The following is a 17,625-nucleotide window of genomic DNA, read 5'->3' on the forward strand; positions in this document are numbered from 1 at the left end:
TTTTGTTTTTGTTGTTTTAATCTCTTTGGAAATTGATGGTTTTATAGTTCTATGTCTAAGAAAACTTTTCATGTAAGAATGGGACAAAACATTAGGGAACTCTGTTGATCTGTGTGTGAACTCCATCTTTAAGAGTGTGTGTGTGTGTGTGTGTGTCTGTCTGTCTGTGTCTATGTATGTGTGTATGCATCCAACTATTCATCCATCTGAATGGTCCACAAAGAATAGGAGGAGTATAGAAGAGGCTTTATGCATGTTATGGAAAGTTAGTGCAGGTTGTTTTTTTTCTGTAGGAAGTAATGCTGGATAGTAAGAGAACAATCCACCAATTGCTCTCCTAAAATTGTTTTACAATAGATTTGCAAGAATATCATTTTGTGACCTCATAGTTAAGCCATAGCAAACCTTAGCATGAGGGCAGCACAGTTCAAACAGGAGTAATCCATCTGAATGATTGCCCTTATGAACTGAATGCTGAAGCAACAATGCAATTCAATTAAGTAAAACATGTTACAATATTTAAGCTATTTCCACACTAAATATTTCCCTTCAGAAAATAATCTCCTAAATTTATATGGTAATTGGAAAAGGAATTACAAAATCAGATGCGATTTTGCAATTCCTTTTCCAACTATCATGGAGATTTCCTGACCATTGCTAAAAGGAGAAGGTTTCGTGGCTATAATAAATTAAGCTTCTAAACATTATCATCTCCAAACTATCTAATCAAGATTATTATTTTTTAAAAATCTAGAAAGTACAGCAATTTGCCAAAAAGTGGGGAGAAAAACCTGATGGATATCAAGGACAATAACAACAAAAATGTAGGCTAATAACCAAAATTTATCATTCTTAATTCAAGTTGCTTTGGATCACTTACTTTAAAATAAAAAATGTTGACGTTCTCCAGTTATTATTCATGGGACGAGGTAGAATAAAGCAATTCTAACCATTGTTTCAATGAAAAAAACTGGACTCAGGTAGATGACGTAGCACTCAGCAGCACAAAAAAACGTGATGATCTACTTTATAATCAACAATTTTGGAACCTGAAATTAACTTGTAATATGAGACATTAGAAAAATATCATTTGTGAATTACTTTTATTTTCCTAGATAAAGTAGCAATGAGAGAGACCATCTTCCTGCTTTATCCTCTGTATGTCTTCCCCCATCCTCCATCTCTGCCTCCTTGTTCTTAGAAGGCAGCTGTAGTAGCTTTCTAGGCACCAGGGATCCTGGAACATGTAATTTTCCCAGGGGCACCCAGCAGGTTTCCAAGCATCAGGAGGGAAGTGATGTAAGGGAGGTGGAAGAAAGAGAAAGAAAAAAAGGAGGGCTCCTATTGTTCCTGTTGACATTTCTAAAACCAGCAGTACAAAGGCCCAACAGCTGCAGGTAAAAGGCCTCTATTGCTTATATGGGGAGACTGCTGATATGAGAAGCTGACAGCTAGAGATGCCAATTACAAATGAGTGTTAAACATGTCAGAAAAAAGAGACTTTTCCAAGAACATTTAAATATTGCCTAAAATTGTCAGTTCCTTTTTTAATTGCTTCTCATCCGCCACCCAATATATATAATTTTAAGGCATTATAGAAGTATATCTGAAGAGTACAAGTGGGAAGACACAAGATAATAAAAACCACTTTCTCCAATAAAACAGTCGAGTTGCCTTTTGAAGAAAAAAGAACATTTGAGACAACTATAACCCAGATGACTGAGAATCTTTACAGACTTTTCTCCAATAAAATAACTTGTTTTATCTATCTGAATGGTAGACATCAATATATCATAAATTTTTAAAACTTATTTCATTTTTTTTAAAGAGAGATTTCTCACATGAGCTGGGTTAACAATGATTTTGCTAGTAAAGGGAGCCATGCAGATGATGTTGGAGAAGTCATCCAGAAGCCATAAAGGCATAACAGATGCAGAAACATGCACTGTTTCAAAAATAATATAGTCAATTTAATTTCGGGGTTCTCCATTTACAGTAATCATGTCCATGCAAATAAGCTTGGTTTTGGTTGTTTGAAGACATTAGAAATAGAAGAAATCATTGGATTGAAAAAAATTATTTAGCCAGCCTCCTCCTTTATTTCTGTTTCCTACTATAAACAAATTACTGTATGTTTTCTTTCTTAATATTTCTAGTTTATTTCCTAAGCCAACTATGTTTTCTTCCTTACTATTTCCAATGTTGGTATCCCAGTCCCCAACCACAGCACGCAGCATATTTTGTGTTCATGTTCTCTCAATTTTAAATTAAATATGATCATAAAACTCATCAACCTATTGTTTTACATAAACTATGGTAATCATGGTATTAAAGGATTGTCCACGAACTCTGAATCATACTCTCTGGTCATTAATTAATTGTACACAAGTATTGCTCTTGGTATATCCTTCTTGATTCTGACAACAACTTTTGTTTGTTTTTTGGGTCCTGAATAGAAAACATGATTTCTGATGAAAAGTATCAAATTCTAGTCCATTGCTATTTGCCAAAGATGTCAATGTGTAGTTGGTTCATTTCATGTTTTACCGCGTTGAACTTTCGCATGTTCGTGCTGCTGACCTTCCATGTTCCCACTGTAATTCTGTCTGCACCTTCCAATTTTCACTTTTGAATGCCAACATTAACCAGATATCTTTCATCTAGCTGCATCATAAACACAATTAGTACTCAGACTTCCCCAGTAGAATGATGAGTGTCATCTCATCGGATGGGTTCACCATCCAGCCATCTATTGTCAGTCACTTAATAATGTCTATCCACATGGTTTTCTTGGTCAAATGCATTCACTTTCAGCATCTTCCTACATCGCTCCTGTTCAAGATACCTACTTCCTGTAGCTGAACACCTGAATTGACCTTCATGGCTTAGGTGATCCTGCTGGGAATTTATAGTTTGGTTGCATATTCCTTGCTTTTTTATCATTCTGCCACAAAAAGGCAACACAGAAAGACTTGTAGTGGGAAAAAATCACTCTTGATAAAGAAATGTACCATGTACAGAACAGTAGATTGCAATAAAATTAGACCTTTTAGTTTTTATTTTCAGCTTTTTTGTCAATTCCACATACTATATTTTCTATGATTACCTTGAAATTATTTCTCTAAGTCATAATGTCATTAAAGTTCATACTTTACTGGGTATAAGCCCATTTTTTGTTGAGTCCCAACCTAATCTTACAACATATGGCACAGCTTGGAAAAGTTGTTGTTATTGTTGTTAGATGTTGTATTGTCATATGAAAAGTGCCAGCTATGCAATTTGTAATCTGTCCATAAAATATGGCATGATATCTTGATTCATACTAGCTGCATAGCTAGAGGGAGAGGAAATATAATAATTACTTGAACAGATTTCATAACCAATAATGAACACTCCATGATATTTACTCTATCCTCTATGGAAATGTTATAATTGTGTAACTTTCCACCCTTTACTCTCAATTGAAGGGAATAAAGTGTGTAATATTGCTATTTAATATTAAAGTTAATATTTGTATTTTAGGTCAACATCCTTTGAAGCTGTTGCACTCCAAAGTGACTCAGTATGCGTCATCATTTTTTAATATTCTAAGAACTTTTGTCTTTGGCTCCGAGATACCATTATATTAATTGTGCAGAGAAATCATGTTAGTCAGTAAACAATGCTATGCTATTATTATATACTAATATAAATGTTGATTATGTGCTATTAACTCATTTTCATCTCCTACAACACAGATTTTCTCCGTGAAATTACACTATTGATATTGCCCACAGAGGGAAAAAGCTAACTCAAGGAGCTTGTCCGGCCCAATTAGAATGATCTTAACATTTAGGAATACACCACTTACATACTTTAAATCCTCTCTATTTGTTCCCCAAACTAGTATGACATGAATTATCTTTGCAGCCACCTAGTATACTAGGTAGGGCTTCAGATGATACTCTTATCCCTTGATATAATTTCTAAAGCAACCTCTTTCATTAATCTGAATCAGAATTGGTAGAACAATGTAGTAGAATTGCTTTGTCTGGCACAAATTTGAAGTCTACAGTCTGGGAAGTTTAAGGTCAAACCTTTGAAAGCTTTTGCACAATATTTAGGGCATATAAATATAATTTTTGTTTACCAAAAATATTCCTCATCAAATTGAATGTTTCAATATGAAAACTTTGACCACACAAAAAGTGTGTACATTTTTAAAAACAGCTGTGAACATATAGACACTATTGTAAAAGTTATTAAGTTAACTGAATTTGGTTTTCGGAAAACTAGTATCTAAGCATATGCCTACAGATGATTTGCTAGCTTATGAAGGATAACCCTCAAAATCTCTTCTCTACATTGTAGAATATTTTGAGCTTTTCTTAAAACAGAAGTTTTACATTAGTAGATAAAAAAATAGATGACAGACTGTTTCACTGACAGCCTCAGGGCTCAAGTGTCATCATAATAAGAAGAGATGGCAGTAGTTCTTACAAAACCATAAACAAACATGGCATATGAAGGCTGCTAAAATGAACAAAGATATGTATGCAGCACAGCACTTTCCAATCAAAATACTGTGTAATATGTGAATGAATAGTCACACTGTTCCAGCAGATGCTAGCATTTTTAAAAAATGAATTTGGGAACTAAACTTTTACTCCAATTCAATACCTTGCCTATGGCCTTTTAAGGTATGTTCTGGGGGGGGGGGAAATGCTAGAATGCCATTGTCCTGGGTTTTGATACAATTGAGATAATTGATCATGAGTTTTGAAAAGTTTCCTTTATTGAGGAATCTGAAAGCCTTGTATAGTTTTGATCAAAGGGCAAGAAACACTTATTAACATTATTTGGACCAGGAGCATTTTCAGCTTCTGAGTTACCTGAGACACTAGAACAATTTGTTAAACTAAAAGAAGAAGAAGCTACTATAAGTTTTTACAGGTATTTTTATCAATAAATCAGTTTGATATGCATATGCTAAAAGATGAATGGAATAAAGAATTAGCGGTTCCTATATTGCCTATGGAACTGTATCTTAATTTCTATAGCAAGAGTGTATCAATGCACTTTAAACTACAATATGTAAAACAAAAAATAATATGTAGAATTTATTGTCCTTTATGCTTATATATAAAGAATTGGTTAAGACAGCATTTTGTTGGAAATACAATAAGGTTAAAGCTTCTTTAAAACACATGTTTTTACATGTACTAAAGTTTTGGGAGAAAGTAGTGGACTATAAACATGACTGTGTGACAAGAGCTAAAAGTGCCAGAGAATAGTATTCTCTTGAACTGCATACCGGTACTTAGATATTAGATATTAACCTAGAGAAATTAACAATGAGAAAACACAAATGGACCCCCCCCCCACTTTTATGGCTAAAAAAGTGATATTGCAGCATTGGAAAGATAGGTTTATCACCCTATTCACTCAGTGGATGGGAGATCTGATCATATTTGCCACCTATAGCAGATTGCCTATAGACATAGATTTTGTTTGGACAAGTATAATGAAAGATGGGACTCATTTATACAAAATATAGTATGCTAAAAAATAATGATAGTTATAAAAGTGGTTCCACCACAAATGCATGAACAACAAAAGCGCACCTGACTAAACCGCAGCGACAAAACTGCGCCAACAAAACCGCGCGACGAATGAGCGACAAATTAGCCCTAAAGCGCGCCGACAAAAGTGCTCCAAGAGAGGACAGAAGCGCACTGTAACGTAATCCTAAACCTAACCCTAAACCTAACCCTAAACCTAACCCTAACCCTAACCCTAAACCTAACCCTAAACCTAACCCTAAACCCTTACCTTAACTTAAATCGCGCTTCTATCGGCGCGCTGTTGTCGGCGCGCTGTTGGCGCGCTTTTGACATCACGGTTTTAGCGCGCGGTTTTGTCGGCGCGCTTATGACGTTCACGCTTTTGTCAGGTCACGATAAAAGTATATTAGAATATGCATGTGTGCATGTATATTAGATAAATATGTAGAGAATTATTTACTGTTCAAAGAACATATTACACTTTATGTTTTGCATTTTTTCTGTTATGTTTTTTTAAGCATCTGTTATGCATTTTTAATAATCAGATACATTTGGTTTTGTTGTATTTAAAAAAAATACAAAAGGGCCAGGAATCATAGCAGAGTAGCACGTAAATTTTATGCAATTGGATCAAGATGCTAGATTACTTTTTCTTAGAATATGACTGAATGGCTGGGAAGAACCCCTCTTATATTTCTTATAATATTTTTGACTGCAATATTACTACTTTCTTTGCATCAGTATATATCTTGGTCTTTTTATTTTCAGTATTTGATCATAAAAATAAGAAAGAAAATTTATTTTAGATGAAAACTTAAGTTTTTCTAGAAATTCCTTTTGCCCAATCATTCTAACCCAAGGCTTGGGGAAAATATCAAGTTTTTAAAAGTTCACCCAAAAGAGACAAGATGGGGTCCAGATACTGACAGTTGGATATAGCAACCATTATAATCTGTTTAATGATATAATAATAAAATAACAAGAATAAGAGAGGTATACTTTTCCAATGTATATTCCAAGTTATACTTCTTCTCTATAGAACATAGAAACATCTTTTTAAACTAAGAATTACTGCATACTGCATATTTAATCTGCACATTTCTATTGTTTACAAATAAAAGCAAGATATTACTGCATAGAAAAGAATTTAAATTGCACTACTGAAATAAATGTCAATAATTCCAATGTAATACTAGGACTTATGAATAGCCAATTAAATAAGTCTTATGGAAGGCTGATTTTGTATGTGGTAACTGCATCAAGACAATTATATGCAGAAAGATGTAAAAGTACTAATATACCCACTTTGGAAGAATGGTTCGTGAAGTTGCAACACTTGCAGAAATGGCATAATTGACTTATTTGGTCAGGGATACCCCAGGTAATTTTCTAAAACAGAGGTACCCAACATTTCCTGCTTTGTGGAGAGAAGATGGTTCCATGCGAGCAATGCATGGGCAGGCAGCTCCATTTTCACAAGCGTCGCACAAATGGAGCACGTTCACCTGCACTTCCACAACCCAGTTACAAAAGGCTCAAGGTCTCCCACTGCGTGGGAGCCAGGGACTTATGCTAAAAGACTGCAAATCTCATATGGACTTTTGCTGAAAATAGAAAAAAATGAAATGGTAATTTATGGGTTTGCTGATTAAAAAGGGTTGAATATGGGAACAAAAAAAAAACAATGTTGTAAGTTTAAGCAGAAGGGATGGGAATGAATTTGCTTGTAACTGCTGTATAGCACAGAAGTTGATTCTTTATATATCTTTTCTTTTTCTGCCTGAACGTTTTATCATCTTTTTTGTATCTTTTATGTATTTCTTCATTTTATTCTATATAATTTCATATTTTATTAATTTGAATTATTTAAAAATCTCAGAGTAATACAAAAACTACATTTAAGGTTTAATAGTGTATTAATTTATTAGAATGAGCTTTCCTCCATCAATCATTTCCTAACAACCTGATATATATCAACTCAAGTTAAAAGAGGTTGTTCTATTTTGAGAAACATAATCCACTAATATCAAATTAGTTGTGAATGTCACCCTATAATTTTTATTGTCATGCTACATCTGTTACAGGAATCATATTGAATTCTTGTTCTGCTCAGCCAGGATTAATTTATATGCTCTGATCTGATATCTAAGCTTGTCAGAAGTTTTGGCAAAAGAAAGCAGGACAAAGCTGCCAGCAGACAAATCAGAAATTTGGGATTATAGCTTTATAACTAGACCTGTTCATGCTATGTATCTCTACCTACCCTTTGGTATTTTTGTTTCTTCACCTTCTAATGTACTTCGTAAAAGAAAGAATTGAAAAATGTAATTGATGGGATTAAAAGTCTCTGATAATTAGTGAAAGATACAAAAATAATGAAAGACTGTAAATGCATTATTTTAGAAACAACTGACCCAGAAAAGAATGGAAAAAGTGAAGGAAGTAATAATGGAATAAAATGATTGCAAGAAGAGATATAAAAACTTGTACAAAAACCACCTTAGAATGAAAAATGGACATAAATAAAGAAATGTGAAACTTCTTGAAAAGGGAGGAATAATGTTGCAGAATGCCAGAGAAGTAAATTGCATTTACTTACTCAGATTGCTGTGTGGCTCCAATCCCAAAAAATCTGAGTAATTAACAAGCTTTGACCATCCCTCAATCAACAGTACCAATGTCCTCAAGAGTTATTCCTCCATTCCATTCTACAAAGCCCTCCAAAATAGTCAGGTCTTGACTCTTTTGGGGAAATATAGCAGGGATGCTTGTTCCAGAAAAAAGGGCATCATTGAAATGGCTCATATACAGGAATGCCTAGGATTCATGATGTCACATTCTTTTGGAGGAGTGACTCTTAATATGTCTTTTCTTCTTAATCTACCCAGATATCTACCCAAAGTAGATTACCTCAGAAATCACTGGCTTTTAACCATACACTTTAAAAAGTGGCCCAATCTCCACCAAACTCCTAGAAGTCCCTTAAAATGTGGCTGTCAGCAGGATTGGATCTCTCAGGGAAAACACAACTGATCAGATGGTTACACTACATATACGAATTCAAGAGTCATATATACAAGCATTCAAGAATGGTTGAAAGGATAGAAGGATACTGAGGTTTAATAAATGAGCTTGATATGCATGATGTCAAAACTGTATTCATTAATTATTTGTACAAAGTCTAGTCTGTTTGTTCAACTTAGAATCTAGAAGAGCATTGTTGGCAGGTGATGGCATACATTATTTTACAGGAAAAGCGTGTGAAGACATGTCTGATTTTGTTCATGAAATTGTTGGGTCCTGTGATGGTGCAATTGATGTAAATGTCGGGGAAAGTAAAGATCTGGATTTGTTGCCGGGAGTTGGACATCAGGACACAGAAAAGACAATATCAGAACATTTCAACTTCCCATGGCATTTGATTATAGATTTCAAGATAGCTGTTTTTGAAACAATTGAACTACACCACCACTGTTGAACAAGAGGTTGTGGAACTCACCTAGATAAAAAGATTTCAGACCATTTCAGAAAGTCTTAACAAACATTGCTACTTGATGAGGTATTTGCAATCTGTCTCACAGGTAACTTAGTCTGCATAAACATTCTTTCTTCTCACCCGTAGCTTCATTCCAATTTACATTGCTTCAACTACTTTATGCTCTAACGAAGAGATATATAGTTCACAAATAATAAAAATAGTTAGTCTGAAAAGGTGTTACCAGACTCCTTCCAATTTACTGTTAATTGCTATTTCTTGCAAGGCAATGTAAAACTAGTATAAATAAATAAATGCAAATAAGTACAATCTTAGAAATAATATCCTTCCCTGAAATTAAGAAATAAATTGTCTACTATTACAACATATATTTAAAACTGTTCCTCTGTTTGTATTTTAGAAAAACCTCCTGTTTCTACCTCCAATATTACCCATCTCCCATTTATTTCAGTTTTAAACACATAGTGTAATCCAAATTGGGATTGGACTGGAGATATTATTATTTATAAGATAATTCAAGATTATCTTCCTTTAGATTTGGTTACATGGTCCAAACCATTCTTAAATAAGACAAGTATAGCCTTCTTAAGTTTATGAATGCTTGTTAGGAAAGTATTAGAAAAATGGTATCAAAATAATATCAACTATTCCATATTCCATAAAACATGTATTTCAAATATAGCAATTCTCATGAAAAAAAAAAAACTTTTAAAAACCAGGAAGATGAATTACAATTGAAGGCTATTGAGTCATTATGGAGTTCTGAAATGGTGTAAGATTTCCCAACATCCCTGATCATAAAAATAATTCACTTAAACCCAATCTTACTCAATGACTGGTAGCTTCTTCCATCAAGATATCTGTATTTTAGAATGGAACAGGAAAAGTGCATAGATTGCTATTCATCAGCAAATGAGTACTCTCAAAACAGTCTCATGCCACCTCTTCACCAATAAAAACAATATGTTTGGTTAGTCTGTGTAGCAAGGAGAGTTAGTACCACATATCACTAAGTAGGAAAGAAGTTATACTCTATTGCTATAAGGATAAAGAACTGGTAATCAGCAAAGATTCTTAAGATAGATCATAATTATTCCTATACTGAAGACAAGAGGGATCTGCTGTTGATCCTGAGATTGAAGTGAGTTGCCCAAGAGCCATCTAATGAATTAAACAGTAAAATTATATCTGAATCAGGGGTGTCACATCTTACATTACTAGGCACAGTGATATAATCACTCATTAAAAAGTAATAACAAGGCAGAAAAAACCCTAGAATTCTGTCTTGCCCTACCAGGAATCTTTTGGAAGCAAGTAAAAATGGAGTTCTTCTCGGGGGGATTTCTAAACTTAGGTTTAATTCAGCTAATATGATACTACCTTTTGAATTGGCTTCTTATGTGCTCTTTATGTTTGTGCAATTTTAATTTGTTTTTTGTGCAACGAGCATTAAATTTTCTGCCACAGATATCAAGAGTCTCACAACTATGTCAGTAAGAAAAACCAAATAAATAGGTGTGAAATAGGTGGTACCGGGTTCATTAGTGGTAACTGGGAAAGGGATTTAAGTGTCCTAGTGGACCACCACTTAAACATGAGCCAGCTATGTGCTGCAGCTGCCAAAAAGGCCAATGCAGTTCTAGGAGGGATAGCATCAAGATCACAAGAAGTGATAGCACTACTATACACTGCACTAGTGAGCCCATACTTGGAATGCTGTATCCAGATCTAGCCACTAAGATACAAAAAAGATGCTGAGGTCTTAGAAAGAATTCAACAACAAGGATAAGGGTTTGGAGGCTACGTTGTACAATGAATGGTTAAGGGAACTAGGTATGTCTAGCTTGATGAAGAGAAAGCTTAGGAGAGACAAGATAGCTGTCTTCCAGTACTTGAGAGCTGTCACAAAGAAGAGGGGGTTGATTTATTCTCCAAATCACCTGAGGGTGGGACAAGAAGCAGTGGGTGGAAGTTCATCAAAGAGAGATCCAACCTGGAACTAAGGAGAAATTTCCTGACAGTGAGAACAATTAATCAATGAACAGCTTGCTTCCTAAAATTGTGGGTGATCCATCACTAGAGTTTTTCAAGAATTCATTGAACAGTGATTTTTGTGCATTGTACTGTTCTCCTACCTTAGGCAGGGGGTTGGACTAGAACATGTCCAAGATTCTTTCCCGCCCTATTATCATCCCCTCCCTCTCCTCTTTCCATTGCTAAGCAAGACAATTATTAAGTGAGTTGTGCTCCACTTTGTGTCCTTTTTGCCACAGTTGTTAAGCAAATTGCTGCAGTTGCTAAATGAATCATGGGGCTGTTAGGAGAATCTGGCTTCCTTCATTGACTGCTTGTTGGAAGCCAGCTGGGAAGGTTACAAATGGCGATCACATAATACTGGGATACTAGTTGCCAAGCACTCGAATTCTGATCACATGACCATGGGGATACTGCAACACTCATAAGTGTGAAAACTGCTCATAAATAACTTTTTCAGTGCCTTCAAACATTCACTGAACAAATGGTTTTAAGTCAAGAACTACCTGTATACATGTGTCTCTGTGACAAATATAGAAAACACCATCAATTTACTATCTCTTAATCCTTTTTTTTAAAGAAAGGATATTTCTCAATTGCAAATATTAATACAATTATAATACGAATATCAGGATAAAGTTCTAATTACTGACCATGAAATGTCTTATTAACAGTTGCTTTTCTGCAAGCTTTAGAATCTTCAAAATAGCAAAAAAAAACACAAAAACCTGTTTCAGCATCTTGGTATCTACAAACAGCCAAAGCTATTTATACAAATCCCAGCACATTTTAAAATAGAATCAGAAGAGCTGGAAGACAGAGCCATTTGGCAGTACTATATAGATCAAGCAAATACTGAAAAAGGACCAAAAAAAATTAAAAATGTACATTTCAAGCAAGAGATCCTCTCTACAGATTGTAAAATTGAACAAATTCTTGATACTAGATCCAAAATTCACATAGAAAATATTACTTCAAGAAGTGAGGAACATACCTCAGAATAATATGTGGAAAAAATGCACATGGTTAAGAAATTAATCACGTATAAAACTTTTACATACATGTAATTTAACTTTTATTCCCAAATACTTATACATGCACAAATGTTTTCTTCACCCTCCATACATAAAGATTTTCCCATGTTCCTCCCTACCAATACACAAAAAGCTATTCTGACCTTATGTTTTTTATAGACTGAATGTATGCATATCGTACACAGGGTCATAACTGCTTTTGGTCCAACCTGGTTTATTTATTTATTCATTTATTTATTCGTTCATTCATTCATTCATTCATTCATTTATTTATTTTCATTTGTCAACAAGTACAAGAAAACAAGTAGGAAAAACACATGAAAAAATGGCAAAAATAAAAATAAGCAAAACATAATCATAAACACAAAAAAGAGTAGATATGAATGGGATAGTAGGACAGGGACGGTAGGCACGCAGGTGCGCTTATGCACGCCCCCTTAGGGACCTCTTAAGAAATGCATAAGGTCCATGGTAGACACCTTAAGGTAAAAGGTATGGGGGTTAGAGGAACTAACAACAGGAACAACAACAGGTTTTCCCTCTATCCACTCCATCACCCCAATCTAGGTATTCAGTTATGCATATGTTCCACTAAAGATTGCAGATAGTTCCTTCAAACATTTCTATTATACAGAAAACTGACTCCAGATTAATAATTTGATTCCCAACATTACATACTTCCTTGATCTAATCTTGCTCCACTCTTCTTGCTCCCGCTGCCTCCGCAATTTTCCATGGTTCATAGATAAGCCTTTCTATAGCACAAATAGCCGATGAAGATGTAGATTAACCTTACTCTTCAGCATTTTAAACATACTCTAAGGAAAGTAAAATATAGATTAAAAAGGGATTTAGTGTGTTCCTTCTTTTTCATTCAGCCTGATCTTTCTATATGAAATTGCTAATCTCAGGATCTTCTTTTTGCTTTTGTTCCCAAGCCATGTGTGCTTTGAGCTTTTTAATTCCATCTGGAGCGCCAAACAGAATGTAGCTAATTGGATGCTAGGCTTGGCCATCCCTTGCAATTTCCCTAAATTGATCTTCTTGTTGTTAAATTTATGAAGCTACATCACTAATTCTTGCTCTTGCATGAACATTCATACATGCATTTGCTTTCTCCAACACTGTTCTTGCAGAAGGCAGACTGAGGTCAGCATGGTACAGACACATTTGTCCAAAAGGAAACTGCAAGCATCACTTCAAAAATATACTTCTGTACCTCTGCAAGGAGCATGGAAGGAACAGCAGGAAGCTCTTCTAGGAAACATTTTGGAATAAATAACACTAATAAAACAAAAGGCAATTAATAAGCCAATTACAGAAATTGCAAAAAAAGCGGGGGAATTAGAAGTGAAAGGGCAACAAGTAAAAGGATGTTATATTTCAGAAAAAGAACGAGGAAGTGAAGTGGCAGATCCAGAGCAGCCAAGCTAGAAAGAAATATAAAGAAAAAGAAAGAATTTCATATACATTCCTTATTATCTATGTAACATGTGATTATCATCATAATTAAAGTAATACCAAAATGCAGACAGAAGACTTTTACTGACTTTATTAGATAAGATTTAGTGGAAGAGAAAATGTAGAGATGGAGGAACAGAATGTATGGCAGCAAAAGTGCTCCTGAAATCACTGTTGAGGCTATAAGACCAGCGGTAATTTTAGAAAACAATACAAAAAATTCAGATGGCTCCAGGCTAGCAATTTTCAGTTGAAGAAAAGAAACATCAAGGAAAGCTGTCTGACACTGATGTTTTGGAGCAGGAGGAAGGAAATCATTTTTATTTGGTAGCAACTTGTCCTTAAGCAGAATACAAGCATAACGATAAAAATAACAGGGCAATATAAATCAGTCTCAATCGGTATCACTATAAAAAAATCAATATAAAAATATTATCTAACCCAAAACACAACTGTAATTTAAGATGGCATTGTACGCTGCCATTGGAAATAAAAGTTCTTTGAGCTTCATAAAGGTCCTGAAAAATAGAAAGGGCTTTTTTAAGCCTTGGGGAACAAACTCCAAACATAATTCAAAGGGTGTTGATTCTAAAGAGCAGGAGCAAAATGTCAGGTGGCCCTTCTCACAAGAGGGAAAGCTAGGTGATCTCAATAGCTCAATGAAGCCAAGCAATTAGGAGTATGAATTGTAATCAAGTTATTAAGAAAGCCAGGGCTCCTTGTATGCATAGACCAGAAGGTCAGACTGGGGGAAGAATCAGGACAACAATCCACTGGAGCAGTCCAAAACATGTTGCAGAAGTGGATGCATGCAATAAGACTGAAACTGCAGCAACTGAAACAGGGAGAGTGTTCAGCAGGTTAACTAGATGTCTATAATTGCATTGACACAAACATCTTCATTTTTTTAACCTGTAGGTTTAAAAATAACCCTTAATCAATTTTAATGTAAGTACAATAAAGGTGTTCCTCGACTTATAGTCGCTTAGCAACGGAAGTTATGACAGAACCTGAAAAAGCTACTTATGACCCAGATTGGAAGTTCTGATGGCCACTCCATCCCCCCCACAGTCACATGACTAAATTTTGGGCCCTTGGCAACTGGCCCACATTACAACGGTTTGCAGTGTATTGCAATCACATGAACACAATTTGCCAGAAACAATGGGCTTGCTTAACAATCACAGCATTTGCTTTACGACTATTACATTCATTTAACACAACCACAAAAGTTGCAAAATCCGGCATGGTCATGTGGTGACTCGCTTAATAACTGTCACAACTTACAACCATAATAGCAATAGCAGTAGACTTATATACTGCTTCATAGGGCTTTCAGCCCTCTCTAAGCGGTTTACAGAGAGTCAGCATATTGCCCCCAACAATCCGGGTCCTCATTTTACCCACCTCGGAAGGATGGAAGGCTGAGTCAACCCTGAGCCGGTGAGATTTGAACCGCTGAACTGCTGATCTAGCAGTAGCCTGCAGTGCTGCATTTAACCACTGCGCCACCTTGGCTTCCATCCTTCCGAGGTGGGTAAAATGAGGACCCAGATTGTTGGGGGCAATATGCTGACTCTCTGTAAACTGCTTAGAGAGGCCTGAAAGGCCTATGAAGTGGTATATAAGTCTACTGCTATTGGCTCTTTACAGGTTCAATTTCAATCATAAGTCAAGGAGTATTACATATTATGGATTCAGTTTTTGTAATTTTCTTTTATCTCTGTTAGCAAAATCAAAATGATGTGCCTAAAAAGAATAGAAAACTATAACATTGTTTAAAAAGTCAATGTGCTTTTTAAAAGAATGATCAATAGGCATACTAACAATTATAGCATCAGAAAACAATGCTATAACGTTTCATCATAAATGAAAATAATACTGTTCACACAAATGTTACTTTTAACCTACTTTTATCTCATTATGTTAATTTCTATAAACTTTACAGTGTATCCTTTATTTGGTTCTTTTATGAAATCCATTTCCCTTCAAAAGTTAGAAAAGATATTATTTCATATGATGTTATCATTTTAATTCTTCTTAAAAATACAGAAAATAATTAAAATTTCAAAAAAGCATGAATTTTCTCCTCAGACAATGCCTTTAGACAGCCACAACTTCTTAGTAATCCTTTGCTCCGCCAACTAAGTGGGCCATCACAAAAAGAGAAAACAATTATTGAATGACAGAACAGTAGAATATTGTTATTTCAAATTCCACTATGGGATTTGACAAGTCTTTTACAATTATGCAACCAAAAATCCTAACAACTGAACTAATGATGAACCAATTTAATTAAAATTTTTCAGGGATATAGAGTATCTTGAATTGTTTGGATGTGGGGCAGAATGGCTGAGAAATTCAAATTTATAAGTAATACAAGATTAAAGGTGAAGATTTCCCTGTTGACTCATGTCCATGGGGCGGTGCTCACCTCCGTTTCATGGTTGAGGGAGCCAGCGTTATCCAAAGACATTTTTCATGGTCATGTGGCCAACATGACTATACTCCAAGGCACATGGAACACTGTTACTTTACCACCAAAGTGGTGTTTGTGTGTGCGTGTATCAGTGATGGGTTTCAAATTTTTTTGGAACCTCTTCTGTAGGTGTGGCTTGCTTTGTGGGAGTGGCCTGCTGGCCATGTGACCGGGTGGTAGTGGCTTGGCAGTCATGTGACTGGGTAGGCGTGGCCAACTTGTAAAATGTGATGAAACTCACTTAACAACGCTCTTGCTTAGCAACCAAAATGTTGGCTCAGAAACTCTGGCATGTGAAGCACACAAGTCTTAAAGCTGTCAAGTTACAAGACCCTTGCACCCCTAACCCTTTAGAAAAAAAAAACCAGGGAAGTTCAAACTTGACAGCTTTAAGACTTTAAGGTTTAGATAGGACTCTTAGAGGTGAGCGGGGCGATTGGTGAGCCAGCCAATCAGTGAGCGGTGGAAGGGGCAAGCATGGTATGGACGGGCACGGAAAGGGAACTGGAACTGGTTCTAAAAGGCATGGTAGATTTGTGGAACCTCTTCTATAGAAGAGGTTAGAACTGGCAGGAACCCACCCCCGGCGTGTATGTATTCACATTTGCATGCTTTATGAGCTGTGGTGGCACAATGGTTAGAATGCAGGCTAATTCTGCTGACTGACAGCAGTTCGATTCTCATCGGCTCAATTTTGACTCAGCCTTCCATCCTTCTGAAGTTGATAAAATGAGGATCCAGATTGTTGGGGGCAATATGCTGACTCTGTAAATCACTTAGGTGGGGCTGTAAAGCACTATGAAGTGGTTTATAGTTTTCACTCTAAGTGCTATTGCTATTGCTTTTGAATTTGTAGGTGGGCAGGAGCTGGGAAACAACAGGAGATCACCCCGTAGCACAGTGCTCAAATCTTGAACCCAGGCAGTCAGCTTTTCAGCTGACAAGCTCATCATTTTTAACCACTGAGCCATCGTGCCTCCTTTAATATAATAACATTATTTATGTTCTATAAGAATGAAAACGTCTGAATTCTATTAAGCAAAATAGAAGCAAGTAGCTTATCTATTTTCTAGCAATATGGATAGCTAAAATTTTACATGTCAGTCAGTTGTTCCATTTTTGATATCATCAAATGCATAACTGCAATCATGTTTATTTTTATCAATTAAATACACCAAATAGATTTAGATAGTGAGATGTTATATTCTTTTCTGGCTTCAGAACAAAAGTTTTAGATTTTATGGTTACTTTTACTTAAAAAATAAGCATGTTAAACTGTCAGTATTGTTTTTATTTTAGCTTTTATAATAAAATTGCCACGAGAATTCATTAAGATTACTCATAACTAAAATGGTGAATGAACATGGCCACAATACTTCCTACCCTTTTTAGTTCTGCTAAGGAAGGCAAGATAAAAATAGTGCAGCTCACACATGCTGCTCACTGTTTTATTTAAAGTTCCTTTAGTATTTCCAATTTCAATTGGTAAAAATCAGGATTTTAAAAATTCTGATACCTATGTTAGTCTGAAAGAACTATATTTTTATAAATCTAACTATTAAACAATTCATTTGGAAA

At 35.3% G+C, this 17,625-nt stretch overlaps 1 protein-coding gene across 9 annotated transcripts in view; it reads right to left on the bottom strand.

The window, feature by feature from the left end:
• Window positions 1-17,625, bottom strand: part of SHANK2 (SH3 and multiple ankyrin repeat domains 2) — a 332,468-nt gene that overhangs the window by 242,336 nt on the left and 72,507 nt on the right. The gene's annotated exons all lie outside the window — the stretch shown is intronic.

This window comes from Thamnophis sirtalis, unplaced genomic scaffold, assembly GCF_051295495.1.
Source record: "Thamnophis sirtalis isolate CommonGarterSnake01/CBP01778 unplaced genomic scaffold, rThaSir2_p1.2 scaffold_1, whole genome shotgun sequence".
In the NCBI taxonomy this organism is placed as follows: Eukaryota; Metazoa; Chordata; class Lepidosauria; order Squamata; family Natricidae; genus Thamnophis; species Thamnophis sirtalis.